General features: G+C 40.8%; 1 pseudogene; it reads right to left on the bottom strand.

Moving 5' to 3' along the window:
* Window positions 1-19,222, bottom strand: part of LOC139569815 (tetratricopeptide repeat protein 27-like) — a 153,456-nt pseudogene extending 134,234 nt beyond the window's left edge.
* Window positions 19,223-19,775: the final 553 nt, after the last annotated feature.

The following is a 19,775-nucleotide window of genomic DNA, read 5'->3' as shown; positions in this document are numbered from 1 at the left end:
AAAGAAGGCACGACAATGGCCCTCTTTAAAAAGATTTGGCATGGGTCACCAGATCCTCAAAAAGAAATACAGCTGCACCATCGAGAGCATCGTGACCGGCTGCATCAGCGCCCATCCCAGGGCGCTGATGCAACCGGTCACAATGCTCTCGATGGTGCAGCTGCTCTGCATCTGACCATAAGGCGCTACGGAGGGTAGTGCGTACGGTCCAGTACATCACTGGGGGCAAGCTTCCTGCTATCTAGGACCTATATACTACACGGTGTCAGAGGAAGGCCCCAAAAAATTGTCAAAGACTCCAGCCACCCAAGTCATACTGTTCTCTCTGCTACCACACAGCAAGCAGTACCAGTGCGCCAAGTCTCCTTAACAGCTTCTACCCCCAATCCATAAGACTGCTGAATATTTAGTCAAATGGCCAACCTAACTATTTGCATTGACCCCCCCATTTGTTTTTACACTGCTGCTACTTGCTGTTTCTTAACCATGCATAGTCACTTTACCCCTACTTACATGTACAAATAATCTCAATCACCCTGTACCCCCACACATTGACTCGGTACCGGTACCCCCTGTATATAGTCTAGTTATTGTTATTTTATTGTGTTACTAAATAAACTAAAGCAAAAAAGTAAATACTTTAACTTCATTTTTTTTTTAAACTGCATTGTTGGTTAAGGGCTTGTAAGTAAGCATTTCACGGTAAGGTCTACATCTGTGGTATTCGGCGCATGTGACAAATAACATTTGATTTGATGACATGCAGATGAGCAGTGCAGCCCAATCTCTCATCCTCTCTTTATGACTGGGATGGGAGAGGTGGAGAAGCTGGGTGACAATAAGACTTTACAGAGGGATGGAGGTGGTAGCGGACAGTGTGCCCTTGAGTTAAAAACAGTTAGCTGTTGAACTCCCAGATGTTTGCTGAAGGTGGTTGTAATTAATTCCCTATATCTCATTAGCATTTTAAAGGCTGAATGGTAGGGGGATGCGGTCCCAAGCAAAGTACGACGGTACGTGTGTGTGTGTGTGTGTGTGTGTGTGTGTGTGTCTCAACTGTAATAGTAGGATCACTAGAATGGATCTTATTGTTAGAATGGAGCTTATCCAGGCTCTGTCGCAGCCGGCCGCGACCGGGAGGTCCGTGGGGCGACGCACAATTGGCCTAGCGTCGTCCGGGTTAGGGAGGGTTTGGCCGGTAGGGATATCCTTGTCTCATCGGGCTCCAGCGACTCCTGTGGCGGGCCGGGCGCAGTGCGCGCTAACCAAGGGGGCCAGGTGCACGGTGTTTCCTCCGACACATTGGTGCGGCTGGCTTCCGGGTTGGAGGCGCGCTGTGTTAAGAAGCAGTGCGGCTTGGTTGGGTTGTGTTTCGGAGGACGCATGGCTTTCGACCTTCGTCTCTCCCGAGCCCGTACGGGAGTTGTAGCGATGAGACAAGATAGTAATTACTAGCGATTGGATACCACGAAAATTGGGGAGAAAAGGGGGTAAAAAATAAAAAAATAATGGAGCTTATCAGCAAACTACACATTGCAGCATGTAGTAATTTGTAGGTATCAGTAATACTAAAATAGCCTTCTTTATAGCATGATCTTAGGATGTTGTGGTGAACTTCTGAAACTCAAAGGGAGCCAATACGCAGTTATATAATTCATATTTAGCCATTACGGCTCTAAAATATACATACAGTGGGGAGAACAAGTATTTGATACACTGCCGATTTTGCAGGTTTTCCTACTTACAAAGCATGTAGAGGTCTGTCATTTTTATCATAGGTACACTTCAACTGTGAGAGACGGAATCTAAAACAAAAATCCAGAAAATCACATTGTATGATATTTAAGTAATTAATTTGCATTTTATTGCATGACATAAGTATTTGATACATCAGAAAAGCAGAACTTAATATTTGGTACAGAAACCTTTGTTTGCAATTACAGAGATCATATGTTTCCTGTAGTTCTTGACCAGGTTTGCACACACTGCAGCAGGGATTTTGGCCCACTCCTCCATACAGAACTTCTCTAGATCCTTCAGGTTTCGGGGCTGTCACTGGGCAATACGGACTTTCAGCTCCCTCCAAAGATTTTCTATTGGGTTCAGGTCTGGAGACTGGCTAGGCCACTCCAGGACCTTGAGATGCTTCTTACGGAGCCACTCCTTAGTTGCCCTGGCTGTGTGTTTCGGGTTGTTGTCATGCTGGAAGACCCAGCCACGACCCATCTTCAATGCTCTTACTGAGGGAAGGAGGTTGTTGGCCAAGATCTCGCGATACATGGCCCCATCCATCCTCCCCTCAATACGGTGCAGTCGTCCTGTCCCCTTTGCAGAAAAGCATCCCCAAAGAATGATGTTTCCACCTCCATGCTTCACGGTTGGGATGGTGTTCTTGGGGTTGTACTCATCCTTCTTCTTCCTCCAAACATGGCGAGTGGAGTTTAGACCAAAAAGCTCTATTTTTGTCTCATCAGACCACATGACCTTCTCCCATTCCTCCTCTGGATCATCCAGATGGTCATTGGAAAACTTCAGACGGGCCTGGACATGCGCTGGCTTGAGCAGGGGGACCTTGCGTGCGCTGCAGGATTTTAATCCATGACGGCGTAGTGTGTTACTAATGGTTTTCTTTGAGACTGTGGTCCCAGCTCTCTTCAGGTCATTGACCAGGTCCTGCCGTGTAGTTCTGGCTGATCCCTCACCTTCCTCATGATCATTGATGCCCCACGAGGTGAGATCTTGCATGGAGCCCCAGACCGAGGGTGATTGACCATCATCTTGAACTTCTTCCATTTTCTAATAATTGCGCCAACAGTTGTTGCCTTCTCACCAAGCTGCTTGCCTATTGTCCTGTAGCCCATCCCAGCCTTGTGCATGTCTACAATTTAACCCTGATATCCTTACACAGCTCTCTGGTCTTGGCCATTGTGGAGAGGTTGGAGTCTGTTTGATTGAGGTTGTGGACAGGTGTCTTTTATACAGGTAACGAGTTCAAACAGGTGCAGTTAATACAGGTAATGAGTGGAGAACAGGAGGGCTTCTTAAAGAAAAACTAACAGGTCTGTGAGAGCCGGAATTCTTACTGGTTGGTAGGTGATCAAATACTTATGTCATGCAATAAAATGCAAATTAATTACTTAAAAATCATACAATGTGATTTTCTGGATTTTTGTTTTAGATTCCGTCTCTCACAGTTGAAGTGTACCTATGATAAAAATTACAGACCTCTACATGCTTTGTAAGTAGGAAAACCTGCAATATCGGCAGTGTATCAAATACTTGTTCTCCCCACTGTATATACACAGTACAAGTCAAAAGTTAGTACACATGTACTTATTCAAGGGGTTTACTTTATTTTTTACATCGTACAGTAATAGCGAAAACATCAAAACTAGGAAATAACACATATGAAATCAAGTAGCAAACAATGTCACCAGCAAAGCACCCCCACACCACATACTCTAATGCTTCACGGTGTGAACCACACATGCGGAGATTCGTTCACCTACTCTGCATCTCACAAAGACACGGCGGTTGGAACCAAAAATCTACAATTTGGACTCCAGACCAAAGTACAGATTTCCACCGGTCTAATGTCCATTGCTCGTGTTTCTTGGCCCAAGTAAATCTCTTATTATTATTGGTGTCCTTAAGTAGTGGTTTCTTTGCAGCAATTCGACCATGAAGGCCTGATTCACAGTCTCCTCTGAACAGTTGATGTTGAGATGTGTCTGTTACTTGAACTCTGTGAAGCATTTATTTGGGCTGCAATTTCTGAGGCTGGGAACTCTAATGAACTTATCCTCTGCAGCAGAGGTGACTCTGGGTCTTCCTTTCCTGTGGTGGTCCTCGTCAGAGCCAGTTTCATCAAAGAGCTTGATGTTTTTTGAACCTGCACTTGAAGAAACTTTCAAAGTTCATGAAGATTTCCGGATTGACTGACTATGTCTTAATAAAGTAATGGACTATCGTTTCTCTTTGCTTATTTGAGCTGTTCTTGCCATAATATGGACTTAATATTTTACCAAATAGGGCTATCTTCCGTATACTACCCCTACCTTGTCATGAGAGCCAGTTCATCACAGCGCTTGATGGTTTTTGCGACTGCACTTGAAGAAAGAAAGTTCTTGAAATTTCCCCAATTGACGGACCTTCGCGTCTTAAAGTAATGAACTGTTGTTTCTCTTTGCTTATTTCAGCGCTTCTTGACATAATATGGACTTGGTCTTTTACCAAATAGGGCTATCTTCTGTATACCACCCCTACCTTGTCACAACACAACTGATTGGCTCAAACACATTAAGAAGGAAAGAAATTTCCCAAATTAACTAAATTCTACAATGTAGAAAATAGTAGAAATAAAAAATAAAAAAAAGTGGAATAAGTAAGTGTTTCCAAACTTTTGACTGGTATTGTATATATTTTTTTTTTGGGGGGGGGGGGGTGATTATATCTTACCTGAAGTCTGCCCAGCTTGATAGCACAGTTGACCAGCAGGACCCTGGCTAGCAGCAGGAAGGAGTTCCACACCAGGCTGTACACAGACTCTCCATCCAGTAGAAGACTGCCGAGCAGGGCTGAGGTCAGGGCCCCAGGCTGGGAAGTAGAGCGATAATAAACTAGGCTACAAGTGAGGATTTCCTACACTGGACAACTTTTTACAGCTGTTGATAAATCATTAATAATCTGCCCCGCCAAAAAAAAGTAATTACATTAAGGGGAGAATATGGTTATATTCAATCAAATTCACACGTTGATTTAAAACCTGTTTAACCCTTTTTAATGGTTGTCTTAAAGGATTTGTCCAAAATCGTGCGACAAAACATTTTACTGTCCTTGCATGTATGGCAGTGTAAGTTGTCGTTATACAGTATCATATATTAATCAGTTAAATTAGACATCGAACCATGGATCTAGCTGTTGGATCTACATGGATGTTGGCTCTACAGCTAGACATGGATCAGGCTGTTGGATCTACATGGATGTTGGATCTACAGCTAGACATGGATCAGGCTGTTGGACAGTATTTTTGTATAGATCTCTCAGAAATTCAGTTTAAAACCTCTTGGAAATAGGGAGCGCTGTTTTCACTTTGGGGAAAAATCGTTCCCAAATTAAACGGCCTCGTACTCTGTTCTAGATCATACGATATGCATATTATTATTACTATTGGATAGAAAACACTCTGAAGTTTCTAAAACTGTTTGAATTATATCTGTGAGTAAAACAGAACTCATTTGGCAGCAAACTTCCAAACAGGAAGTGAAAATTCTGAAAATGGGTCTCTGTGTAAGGCCTTGCCTATTCAATTGCCTTATATTTATGGATCTGTATGCACTTCATACACCTTCCACTAGATGTCAACAGGCAGTAGAATGTTGAATGGGGTGTCTAGCTTGATGTGAGACCGAATGAGAGCTTTTGGAGTGACAGGTCCGCCATATTGGCAGTATTTTGCTGCGCACCAGGGAGCACCATATTATTTTCTGCAATGCGTTAGGTAGACACGACGAAATGCTCCGTCTTGGACGTTATTGGATACATATGAGAAAAACATAATAAAGATGGATTTTCAACTGAGTTTGACCAGTTTATTTGACTTTTATTATGACTTTTGGAATTTTTCGTTCCATGCGCCAAGCGTTCATGGACATGTGCGCTCCACCATGCTAGCCAAAGTTGCTAATTCGACAGAAGAAATGGACATTCTAAAACAAAACAACGATTTATTGTGGAACTAGGACTCCTTGCACTGCATTCTGATGGAAGATCAAAGGTAAGAGAATATTTATGATGTTATTTCGTATTTTTGTGGAATATGTTGGCTCCAACATGGCGAAGAATGGCTGGGCGCTGTCTCAGATTATTGCATGCTGTGCTTTGTACTAAAGTTTTTTTTATTTTTTTATTTTTTTAATCTAACACAGCGGTTGCATTAAGAACAAGTGTATCTTTCATTTGCTGTACAACATGTATTTTTTAGCAAAGTTTATGATGAGTTTTTTGGTTAGATTACGTCGCTGTGTAAAATTTCTCCGGACAATTTGGTGTTATTTGTGACGATGGCTGCGTTGTAAAACCCAGATTTGTAGCTATAAATATGCACATTTTCAAACAAAACATAAATATAACATGATATAACATGATGTCAAAAGACTGTCATCTGATGAAGTTGTTCAAAGGTTAGTGATTCATTTTATCTCTATTTGTGGGTTTTGTGAAAGCTATGTTTGTGGTGAAAAAATGGCGTTGTGTGTTTGGCTATTGTGGTGAGCTAACATAAATATGTTGTGTTTTCGCCCTAAAACACGTTAAAAAAAATCGGAAATATTGGCTGGATTCACAAGATGTTTATCTTTCATTTGCTGTACAACATTTATTTTTCATAAATGTTTTATGATGAGTATTTATGTATTTCACATTGCTCTCTGTAATTATTCTGGCTGTTTTGGTGCCATTTATGATCATGGCACCAATGTAAAACCAGGATTTGTAGCTATTAATATGCAAATTTTCCAACAAAACATAAATGTATTGTATAACATGATGTCAAAAGACTGTCATCTGATGAAGTTGTTCAAAGGTTAGTGATTCATTTGATCTCTATTTGTGGGTTTTGTGAAAGCTATGTTTGTGGTGAAAAAATGGCGTTGTGTGTTTGGCTATTGTGGTGAGCTAACATAAATATACGTTGTGTTTTCGCTGTAAAACATTTTAAAAATCGGACATGTTGGCTGGATTCACAAGATGTTTATCTTTCATTTGCTGTATTGGACTTGTGATTTCATGAAATTATATTATATGATATCCCTGTGGCGCTAGGCTAGGCTATGCTAGTCAGCGTTTCTGATGAGAATGATCCCGGATCCAGGATGGGTAGTCCAGAAAGGTTGTTAACTACTGAACATTTCGTGAGAACCCTGTTTAAAGGATGTATAGTCCTAAGACTGTTGTATAAGTGTGGAACTGCATTAAAAAAAATGTTTGTTGTTGTTTCAAACCCTTTAGAAAATGTAGATACCAATGTCACACATTGGCCCCATTATTTATAGACAGACCCACATACCCAGACAAATGTCTTGATTGGTACCTGTGCTTCCAGTCCACTACTTTGAACAGGCAATATTTTTCCTTTATGTGATCACCAACTCAAAAAAAATTGGACAATGCAGTGGCACATTAGTGAAGGCACGCACTTGAGTTGTTCTCCCTAGTCTCCAGGCCATAACGCATAAATGGAAAAGATCAATTTACGAGGGTCCTCTACACAACAGGGCAGATAAATCACAGCCAGGAAAATTATTTGACAGTAGAATCACTCTCTCCTCTGTTGTAATATGTGATTAAGTCCACCAATCTGGTGTCTCCACCAGGCGCAGGAGGAAACTTCTCTCCTCACATAGGGCGGGGCGATATGGCCAAAATATCATATCATGGTATTTTTCAAATTTGACGGTTTGAGGGTATTTGACGTTATTTTATGTTTTTGTTTAATAAAAGTTCTAAATTTGCTTCATGAATAGTGTGTGACCCTAGGGTGGCAACACATATTCTAAATTATTTCAATGGTTTGATTATTTCCGATTGTTTTATACTGTTCAATTCAAGTTCAACCTAAAATAATTTCCATACATTTCTGCATTTTCTGCACTCATTTGACATTTCCACGATATGGGCAAAAATACTAGGCCTTATTTTTTTACCAAAAGTTGCAATTTAGATCAAAACACTTGGAATCATGGAAATAGAATGTTTATTATAATTCTATAGTTAGAATATAGATAATAGTGGGCACTTTGAATACAGTGTTGTTTGACATGACAATGAATGAAAATGCCATGGATGAGTTATTGTGACAGGGTAGGAACTAAAGTGATGTTCAGTGTTTCCTAGGGGACCCTATAATCTTTGGCAACATTAAATCTTTATTCATATAGCCAACATATTCATGCTTCGCCTATTCCTCTTTGATTTAGATGATACTGTTGCACAAACAACATGCTGATTTAAGCCTCCACCAGTGCTGGTATCAGGCTGTATTAGCTAGCTACATTTGCTCTGACTCAGTACTTTTAATAGCTAGTTAGCTAGCGATTAGCATTAGTGGCGAACACGATTTAGATTAACTTGCTAAGAAAATACAAACTAGCTGTTTGAAGATGTAAGAAACACAAACTAATATTGTAATTATATCACGTTTGTGGATTAATATTAAGATGGAAAGTGGAAACATCGTTGTGATCAACATTGTTGCATGTGCTGCATTGACCATGCAGACTGAAAGAAAGTCTCGTTGTCAAGCAACAACAAATGCGCTCCTTGATAGACAGGGGGTGGGACTAGGTCTGTGTGGAAAGCGGCATGGAGAGAGAGAGAGAACCAGAGAGGGTGATGACTCGAGTAGAGGAGTAAAATGTACTTAAACACAGCATATCACATTTAACAAACCAAACATTAAAATACCGCTATAGGGGGTAAAGTAAAATCCCAAACCGACCGTGCAAAAATACCGGTGATATACCGCCCAGCCCTATCCTCACCCCCGCATTATTGGGACACAAGAGAAGGTTAATTACTAGGGCCTGTCCCCCTCGGTCCTCACCATTCATCACACTGTCAGAATCACATCCCAGTGCTGCCACACACACTCCTTGTGTCCAAAATCACCTTCTAAAACGTCTGGTCTGGAAATGTCTTGTTAGGGAAATAAAATAGTCTAAAAGGTCAAGCTCCTTTAGGTTAGACCTGGGGGGGGGGGGGGGGGGGCTATGGATACATTTTAAAAAGCAGTGTGTGTGTGTGTGTGGCGAGAAAACACATAGGGGTGTAACTGTACCTCAGTGAGTGAGGATAGCAGGGCCCGGGGGCAGCAGGTCAGGGACATGGATGGTGACAGGGGGACTCGTCCAGTTACTCTGACGAGGTGAAGGCTGGCGACTGCCAGGGCCAACAGAGCAATCTCCCTGAGAGAGAGAAGAAAAAGAAAGAAAAAAGTCACAATGAGTAGGAATAGGAAAAAAATAGGACCTAAAAGAAAAACAGAGAAAACAGAGGGAAAAAAACAATGGAGGGAAGTACAGGACACAGAACTAGACACTAAAGAAACAAAACAGAAGAGAAGGAGCAAAAGAAAAGCGAGAGGACAAAATAAATGGAGAGCTCAGAGAATAGTCAAACGAGGCTTCCCAAAAGAGCGAGCACAAGCTCAGTACAGAGATGAAAGACATAACATTCATATTGAACAAAAATATAAAAACGCAACATGTGAAGTGTTTGTCCCATGTTTCATGAGCAGAAATAAAAGATCCCAGAAATGTTCCATATGCACAAAAAAACGTATGTCTCTAAAAATGATTTGTTTACATCACTGTTCGTGAGCATTTCTCTTTTGCCAAGATAATCCATCCACCTGGCAGGTGTAGCATATTAAGGAGCTGCCACAGATATGTTCAAGTTGAGGGAGCATGCAATTGGCATGCTGACTGCAGGAATGTCCACCAGAGCTGTTGCTAGAGAATTTAATGTTATTTTCTCTACCATAAACCTCCAACGTCGTTTTAGAGAATTTAGCAGTATATCCAACCGGCCTCACAACCGCAGACCACGTGTAACCACGCCAGCCCAGGACCTCCACATCCGGCATCTTAAACGGTGGGATCGTCTGAGTGGGATGCTGAGGAGTATTTCTGTCTGTAATAAATCCCTTTTGTGTGAAAAAAAAGTCAATTCTGATTTGCTGGGCCTGGCCCTCCAGTGGGTGGGTCTATGCCCTGCCAGGGGCCTAATTAGCTTATTTAAATTGACTGATTTCCTTATATGAACTGTAACTCAGTCAAAACTTTTAAATTCTTGCATGTTGGGTTTCTATATTTATTCAGTATTTTAGTTCAGTAATTTAGCAGGTGCTCTAATACAGAGTGACTTACAGGAGCAATTAGGTCGTCTTGCTCAAGGGCACATCGGCAGATTTTTTAAACCTAGTCGGCTCGGAGATTCAAACCAGCGACCTTTCGGTTACGGGCCAAACGCTCTTAACCACTAGGCTACCTGCCGCTTAACGAAACGAGTAAAGATACGCCCATTTGATTTCCACACCGCGAGCCAAAGTGGATATGGCCGGCTGCTCCAATCCTCACAGCAGGACTCATTCAATAAGATGTCTGGTGTAAACAGCCACAGGTTGGGTGCAAAGAGGAACAAGAACAACGCTGCTTCCCATCTCCCTCAGGGCAATTAAAGCCATGCATACATACTGTACACATACAGGCTCCTCTGACACATGTAGTTGACTACAATCGCTGTAAGAGAAATGGGAGAGCGATAGAGGATTGAAAGCTTCTGATACGGAGGGTAGCGACACTTGCTGTAATACCCATTCTTCCACAGACATCCCCATGGGAGAGAAGGAGATGTGAAGCTGTCCTTATTAAAAATGTATAATTCATGGCAGCAAGAAGCTCCACTCGGCACCATTCAGCGAGAAGCATCAGCCCATGCCTAGTAATTCCCCTACCCCTTCACTCAATAAAAAAAAAGTTGCTGTACTGGCACAACGTTCCTGCCATCAAGAACTTAACTGTGGTGGGCCTCCATTTTGAGGCGTCACCTGGCAGCGCAGCTTGGCCTAAACTCAGGTCTAAATCATGGCATGAGGTATTGTTTTCAAGATTAAGTCACAGATAGTTTTATTCATTCATAGTGATGTACACTTAAAAAATAAATACGTGGGCTTGAGTTGAAAGGATAGTAAATCTTGTTTAAACTTGTTTATAATAAACACTGAATGAAGTGGTCACTAACTCTGGTCCTGGGGAGCTACAGGGTATGCAGGCTTTTACCCCAACACTAAAACACTTGATTCAATTAAGTAAGTAACAGTAACAGTAACATTGAATAAGGCATCAGCATGAAATCCCTACCCAGATATTGTTTCTACCCGTCAGCCTTGCCCTCCTCTGTGCTGTCATTGAGGTAGGCCAGGACCCGTCTCTTCAGGTAGGCATCAATGGCCTCTCCATCGCTGCAGTCTCCTCCACCCAGCAGGTCCAAGACCTGAGGACTCATCAGCACCGCCTCAAAGTCCCGATCAAACAAGGACTGCAGCACGAGACCCACCTCTGGAAAAGGAATAACCAGTGAGACACACAAGAAGCTGACAATGTAACATCTTCAGAGATGTGTTTTCTGTGCGTGCGCATATGTGATAATGGGTGGCTCAAATATGATAGACCATGTAAAAAGAAAGTCGTTAGTTCTTCTGACACCATCACAATTTTGCTATTGTGTGTCCATTGTTTTTACTTTGTCTGCCTGGTGAAGTCTCATATTTATCTGTGGATCACCCATTATCTTGAAAGGCATCCTATGGTAGCCTCATTGTTTGAAATAGGTAGATCATTATCCCTCAGATACCTGTATATACACGTCAAATTACCTCAAAGGCTACTGTTTAGAGTAAAAGCATTAGAGCCAAACCATCTCGTTATTGTTGTCAGGGTTCTCCCCAGCATTTTTGGAGACCTTTAAGTAACTGCCATTTCCTGCAATCTAGAGCAAGAAATTGCCTTAAATGATAACAAATCAAGTTTAAAAGTTTGGCGGCCTAGGTAAGTTACGGTATTTTGACTTATTTTAATGACTTGTTTTTGTTTTATTTTTTACAGTGGCCCAGCCAGTCCACAAGGTGGCCGAGCACCTTTCTTACATTATCTGGTGAGAACCCTGGTTGTCCCATAACCATTACCACACCGGGGTGGAGAAAATGAAGCATCTCGCTGGACCTAGCCAGCAGATTCCAAGCCAGCAGATGCAATCGTGTTTACATTAAGACAGTGGTTCCCAAACTGTGGGGCACGAGGGGTCAGCATGGGGAGCGCGTAGGTCTGGCTTTGAACTTACTCTTGAACGTTGTAATAGTAGAATGCACAAGCGACAATGAAATTAAGTAGTGTATCATCAGTTCCTCTTGTCATGTTAGTCATTGCATACCTTAGAGAGCTATTATAACTTGGGATAATTGATTTGGACATCTGACATGTCTGCTAACTAAATTTGCCCATACATACTATTGTTATAATTTTTTTAATCAAATATCACATGAATACACATTAGACATGGCAAAATATATAGAATTACAAAAATTGATTTGTACCCAATGTTTTCAGAACTTTTAGTTCCATGACTGATCAAAATGTGATTTCTCATGGCTCCCTCTTGTCCCTCTGCAGCAGACATATGGTGAGCAATGATTAGAACATTGAATCACAAAAATAACAGCACACATATAGAATCATGAAAATCGCAATACATATCGTATTGGCACCTAAGTAAGGTCCCTGACAATTCCCAGCCCTGCTAGTTAGCAGTAGCCACAGAAGCCATTACAGAACGGCACATTGTGTTGAACAACAAAAGAGCTGATTAGAAAACTGTTTAATTCTCTGTCGTGTGTTTAATTAAAGAAGCTTGCCAGTTAGTCATAAGACAATAAGGCTTTATTGAAGTTGAATTGTTGTGATTGGCAAGGCCATTCCAAAATGGCTGATGTGGCTACTGCTAGCTAGCTAGCTAGCTAGCTAGCATGAGGACAAAAAGGAATCTGCTGGCTACGCTGCACCATACACTCTGCCTTGCTCCACAACATACCCACTCTCATTCTGTTTCTCACAGATCATTAGTGCAAAACTTCAGTTAATATCCCGGGCGTTTATTTGCTTAAATCACTGAACACAACAGGTTCTTATTAGAGACAGGCTTCTATGCGAGCCAGGTGTCTATTTCCTTAATGCACACATATTTTCCTCATTCGCAACGTTCATTGTTTATTCCAGCGTTCACCTCCAGAATGTTTATACATTTCTTCATTTCCTGCGCTAATGTGTTATCATTTACACAATGTCACGTTTGTCTTATTATGACTCTATATTTAAAAACAACCCTTGCCTTAAATGTTTAAGAAAATTGAGGAGAGAGGAAACCACAACTTAATTAGGTCTATAAATCAATAGACTAACTGTTAAAATGTGACTGGCTTTATAAAATCATCCATATATCTACAGAAATAAGACAGAGCCTAATTCCGCTGCCTGTTTGAGTGTTTGTTTAATATCCTACTGATTCTGTGAGCTCTAACAATAGAAGTCGTTCCTATTTCTGACGCAGATCGCACTGAAAGTCATCTCCTCATTGGTTTATAGAAGCAGGTACCCACGTGCCATCTCCTCATTGGTTTTACCCATGTGGGTGACTGAAAGACAAACTTTGTTGCCGGTTGTCGTGGTAATACTATGAAAGTTTAGATGCAATCACCATATAAGTTCAAAGATGAAAAAGCCTGGAAGGAGGAGAGATGACTAGAAACGATTCGGTTGGCCGTTTTATGTGTGGATTAATTGTCGGAGTAGAGGTCCTTGTGCATTTCAGGTAAAATAACAACTCAATGTTTATATCCCAGGACAAATGAGCTAGCAACAGCAAGCTAGCTAAATAGGACAAATTAACGTTAGCTAGCAAGTGCAAGCTAGCTAGCTAAATTGCCATACATGTTTACTGCTTTTCAACCTGTCCCCAAATTAATGTCATTGGTTCAGAGTTTGTTTTGATATTTTAACCTGCGTGTTGTGATCGCGTTTGGTGTGGGGGGCAAAATAAATGTATGCACGATGGAGCACGCGCGCAGCCGGTTTGGGTTCCGTGTTAGCCTCACGCAACCACACGTAAGATAAACAATGTAACAAATTCAGTGTTTTTAATCTGTACTAAAAGGTTTATACTTTGGTTCGATAGACCAGCCTCTCTGGTCTGAATGAATGAAATTGTATTTTTGTGTCAAGTTGCCAGTTGGCAACCCATTCCTTAATGGGATTAATTGATACATAAATAAACATTACAATAATTCACTGTGATAATTCAGTGATAATTCTTCCGGTGTTTTCCAGGGCAGTGCGCGTCACAAAGAGTGATTTAAAAAAAAAAAAAAATCAATATATCACAGTAAATAAGGTTATCCAAACAATAATTATATCCCAGGAACAGTAAACAAATATATATTAAAAAATGAACACACACACTACCAGTCAAAACACACACCTACTCATTCAAGGGTTTTTCTACTGTAGAATAATAGTGAAGACATCAAAACTATGAGATAAAAACATATGGAATCATGTATCCAAAAAAGTGTTAAACCAAATATATATTTTATGAGATTCTTCAAAGTAACCACACTTTGCCTAGATGACAGCTTTGCACACTCTTTTCATTATCTCAACCAGCGTCCCTGGAATGCTTTTTCAAAAGTCTTGAAGGAGTTCCCACATATGCTGGATGCTGTTCCTTCACTCTGCGGTCCAACTCATCCCAAACCATCTCAATTGGGTTCAGGTCGGGTAAATCTGGAGGCCAGGTCATCTGATGCAGCACGCCATCACTTTCCTTCTTGGTCAGATAGCCCTTACACAGCCTGGAGGTGTGTTGGGTCATTGTCCTATTGAAAAACAAATGTCCCACTAAGCGCAAACCAGATGGGATGGCGTATCGCTGCAGTAGCCATGCTGGTTAAGTGTGCCTTGAATTCTAAATAAATCACTGAGAGTGTCACCAGCAAAGCACCACCACACCTCCTTCTCCATGCTTTATGGTGGGAACCACACATGCGGAGATCATCCGTTAATCTACTCCGCGTCTCACAAAAGACACGGCAGTTGGAACCAAAAATCTCACATTTGGACTCATCAGACCAAAGGACAGATTTACACCAGTCTAAAGGGTGGCTACTTTGAAGAATCTCAAATATATATTTTGATTTAACACTTTTTTGGTTACTACATGATTCCATATGTGTTATTTCATAGCTTTGATGTCTTCACCATTTTTTCACAATGTAGAAAAAAAGTCAAAATAAAAATAAAAACCCTGGAATGAGTAGATGAGTCCAAACTTTTGACTGATACTGTATATGTATATAATATACATACATACCATATATTGGTATTATTTATATTTGATTTAGTGTTGTTTACATTGTTCCAATTTATCTGAAAAAGTATATTTATAATAATCCTCCTTTTTCCTTGAACTCCTTATTGTTATTATTACTATTATGATCATCATTACAATAATAAGTAATGTCATTATCATTAGTAGGTTTAGTATAGCAGCCTTGTATAAACACCATCAAGCTGTAGGTCTAAGAGCGCATCCTGTTAAGTCTTAATACCGTCACTTACATAGGCCTATATTTCAATACTTAGTGCATTTGGAAAGTATTCAGACTCCAAAACTTTTTCCACATTTTGTTACGTTACATCCTTATTCTAAAACGGATTAAATAGTTTTTTCCCCTCATCAATCTACACACAATACCCCATAATGATAAAAACTAAAACAGGTTTAGACTTTCTTGCTCAATTATAAAAAATAAAATAAAACTGTAATACCACATTTACATAAGTATTCATACTCTTTACTGTGAGCAAGCTTTTGGGTGTTGGAAGGGCGTCGCTGAAGGGGGGGGGGGGGGATTTTGATTGATAAAGATAAGTGTAGCTATGAGGCCAAGGCGTCTCGGCCTGGTATAATTGTATTTAATGCAATTGGTGTGCTACGCTTCAGCGTCTCTCCAGCTTTCATTAGTTCTTTATTTGAACAGGGATGCCGGTGGTGCTCATTAGCATTGATTGCATTGTGCTCACCTGATGGGAGTGAGGAAAGGGCTGAGAGAGGGAGAGAGAGCAATGGGAAGGAGGAGAGGCTGGGTGTACAGTAACAGAACTGGTAAACCTGAGCAAACTAAAACAGCCCTGCAAGCTGACAGACATGTGCGGCAGGTAGCCTAGTGGTTAAGAGCATTGGGCCAGTAACCGAAAGGTTGCTAGTTCGAATCCCGAGCTAAATAACTATAAAAATGAAATAAAAACAAATAAAACAAACACACAGTATGCGTCCCAAAAATCTCTCCTTGCTCCTGAAGTGTGCACTCCTTCACAGCTGCCGACAAAAATCTAATCTATGATGGGTAGTGAACAAGTGCATCAGGATTTTGGGAGAAAGGAGAGATTATTGGGGCATGCCAATGGTTTCACTGATAAAGCTGCATTGTTACATGTTTTCAATACAGAATGTCATAGCAGCAATCAAGAAAACCAATCATCCATTTCTAACCATCTTGTCATTTCAATATAAAGCCATGTGTTTTGAGATTGATATTCAATGACAACCTGACATGCACCAAATGCTATTCTATTTCAGATTTGTCAGGGAACAGAACAGCAATTATGGAAAACAACTCGACCTCAAAATTCAGCAATTCATAAAATGGTTCTCACATTAAGCAGTCCTTAATGTAAGGCAAATCAATATGAATTGCCCAGGGCCTCTCAATATTCAAGCAACATTTAATGCATTACATTAGCGTAGATTTCGTAACTAGTCAGTGCAACAGCCTCATCTCTCTCCTACAAGCACACACACCGGAACAGGGAGATAACTAGCTACATTGTATGTCATCAGTGTAGACTTGCTGGATTTAAAAAATAAATAAACTTGCAGTGTAATGAAACAGGGCTAACGCTTCATTCACAATATATCATTTCAATCCAGTCTGATGTCAAAAATTGCAGATAAGAAATGTCTCAAAATCACAGCCTAGTTTGCTTTATCCAAATATGACCAAAATATATGTCATGTCTATTCCCGACAACAGCCCAGACAACCATTACATAGCTAGTGCTACATCACTTAATACAGCTACTGTGCCATCAGTGACTGGATGATGGGCGAGAATTCTATGACAGGGCTGATTATTGTGCAAAGCCAGTGACCTCGGATTTAGCACAAATACATATCAAGAAAATAGCCGAGCATACATACATGTCAAGAAAATAGCCGAGCATATAGCCGCAGTGCATGGTGATTGTCCAGAGACCTAACGTTTTCCCATCACTGGGGCTGGGATGCTTGCCCCACGTGCATGGCCGCAGCCTCAATGCAGTAAATTGACAAAAGTGTGTTCAGCGAAAGAGCCTGACAGCAATTAACTCACTATTGCTGCCTCTCATATTATATAATGTAGCAAGAAAACATTACAGAGACCAAAGCTACTCGTTAGTTTTGCTAGACATCTAGCTCCCGGTAAATTCCGGTCGAAATGTGCAAGTTTCACAGGCTGCTCCCACACTTGTGTTGTGAACAACATTGGCATGAGCAAAAGTAGTGGAATCGCCAGTTGGCCTTCAAAATAAAAGTCCCCCATTGCAATTTATGCAAACGGTAAAAATAGTGGAATCATGCCACAATTGGATTAGATCATCCTAAACAAGGTTGGAATGTTAAATAAATTCAACAAAATGACAATTATTAAATTGTACACAAAAAAGTTTAAAATATGTTGGAAAATGAACTGTGGATGTATTAAGACTTCACATATACATACAACTGCTACAACGCTAATATTTGTGAAAACTCCTCAGTTGTGTTCTGTGAGTGCCACTGAATAGGCTGATAACCCATTTAAATGGACCCAAGATCCATAAGTAAGCTGTACATTGCAATATGTACAATAAGGGCTCCCGAGTGGGCAGCGGTCTAAAACACTGCATCTCAGTGCAAGAGGCGTCACTACTCACTACAGTCCCTGGTTTGAATCCAGGCTGTATCACATCTGGCCGTGATTGGGAGTCCCATAGGGCGGCGCACAATTGGCCCAGCGTCGTCCGCGTTTGCCCGGGGTAGGCCGTCATTGTAAATAAGAATTTGTTGTTAACACTTGCCAAGTTAAATAAAGGTTAAATAAAAAATAAATACAAATAAAATTGTCCAATGCACACAATAGGCCGAATAGTGTGATTTCCCACAGTTAAAGTCCCTCACTAAAAGCTGCGTAAACTCCTTCGAATTGTAATATGTGGGAGTCACTGAGTAGGCTGGTAAAGCTGTACGTACATTGCAATATAATGCAATTCTGAAATCTAATCCATGCAGTGCAATTTCAACAGGTTTTCTGTTAGTTTTTTTGTCCAATTAACTAATTGTCTTTTGTGGAATTTATATAACATTCCTACCTTGTTTAGCATTATCTAGTCTAATTGTGGAATGATATCACAATGTTTAACCTTTGCATGTGTCAATGGGGAACTTTTATTTTGCAGGCTAACCGCCGATTACACTATTGTTGCTAATGTTGTTTCTTATGTTGTTCACCGCACGCTGGTGGCTCACGCGAAGGCAGTGAGAGGTTGAGATGTGGCACAGCCTCGGGCGAGCTTGCTACCGGTATAACAATATTGTGACAATAACGTAGCTAGCTATAGTTGGGTTTAAAAGTTACAGTAGGAGTCTATGATATTAATATTCAGTCAATTGCATGTGCCAAAATTTGACTCTCTGCGGTGTAGTAGTTAAGCCACTACTCCATTCTCGGCTCGTGTTAACCGTTAAAGTTAGATTCTAAGGTGTCTCCCACAAATTGACAGCTAGTTTGCTAGCTAACAAGGTAGCATTCAAACCTGTGTTGTCATGAACTAACTAACTAGTAAGTTTCAATGAATCAGAATACGTTGCCCAAATATTTAACATTTAAACATTCCACATTCAAATTACGCTATCAAACCATTGACAAACCGACTGACAGTGGCTAACTGCGAGCCATGCATTTCTTCGTCTCCACATTATTTTAGTCAGCTAGCTACTCATTGGCTGAACGTATTCGCCACCAGCTTTATTTGTGACGGTAGCTAACATACTCACAAAACACACCAAACTAGGTATAACTACACCAAAATGTACAATTTGATTTATACTGCTTGTAGAATAAATTATTAATAATCTCACCTGCAGCGCTGAAAACATTCTGCTTCCATTCAGTTGCCTCGCCGCTTGGTTTCAGAAAACCCCGGAGCACGGGAATCTCAGCGTCCCGCAACATCCCAAAATGTGATTTGCAGCAGTCTTACAAATGAAGTCAATACTGTTTCCAACCGGGATCGGCATAATTGTACATTTACAATATATACCCTTACTGCTGTAATGTAGGTTATTTCAACTCAATGGTATACATTTGTGTATTTCAACCTATGTGCTGTGAGTGACATCAGTGTGCAGCCATGACAGATACTCATTGCGTCATCGGAAACCTAATAAGGAGGATGCTGGCATTGATACTTTTGTAATATCTCTGGTGCTGGTCGCGCAAGTGACTTTGGTGCCTGTGAAGAACAGCTGCCTCACAGGCCGATGTTTGCCTTCACTGCTGTCTCACAGGCTGATGTTTAACCAACTCCGCCCATTCTTTCCCAGCCAATCAAATTAATGTTGCCTCTCAGGCTGATGAGAGAGTGCTGAGGAGGAGGAGTCTACAATGTCCAGAATGGACTTCGCCATTCATTTTCTGTATTCAGGGTTCACTCAAACAGCGTTTTAAGCTTTTGTTTTAATATTTACAATTACTGTTGATTTCAGGATTGTATATCGATTTGCTCTCCTTAAATTGAAGTTATCTGATTTATTCCTTTCATTCTCTGAATTGTTTACTCAAACTTTTCGCCACCAGCTCCTGATATCAGGGCATAAAAACTACAATCTGTATCCTGAATTATGTGGGCGTACATGCGCACTAGCCTCAAGATCGTTTTCCATGGTTTTCTCTGGCTAAACTAGATGTCTAGGTGAACTATGCTAGTTTCCTCATTGCCAAACTTCATAAATACTGCACCCTCAACTTCAAAACTCCCAATGGCAGTCATACAATCATTTAACTAAGAAATTCGCTGGAAATAACA

This window comes from Salvelinus alpinus, chromosome 3, assembly GCF_045679555.1.
Source record: "Salvelinus alpinus chromosome 3, SLU_Salpinus.1, whole genome shotgun sequence".
Classification (NCBI taxonomy): Eukaryota; Metazoa; Chordata; class Actinopteri; order Salmoniformes; family Salmonidae; genus Salvelinus; species Salvelinus alpinus.
This window is presented reverse-complemented; position numbering and strand designations above follow the sequence as displayed.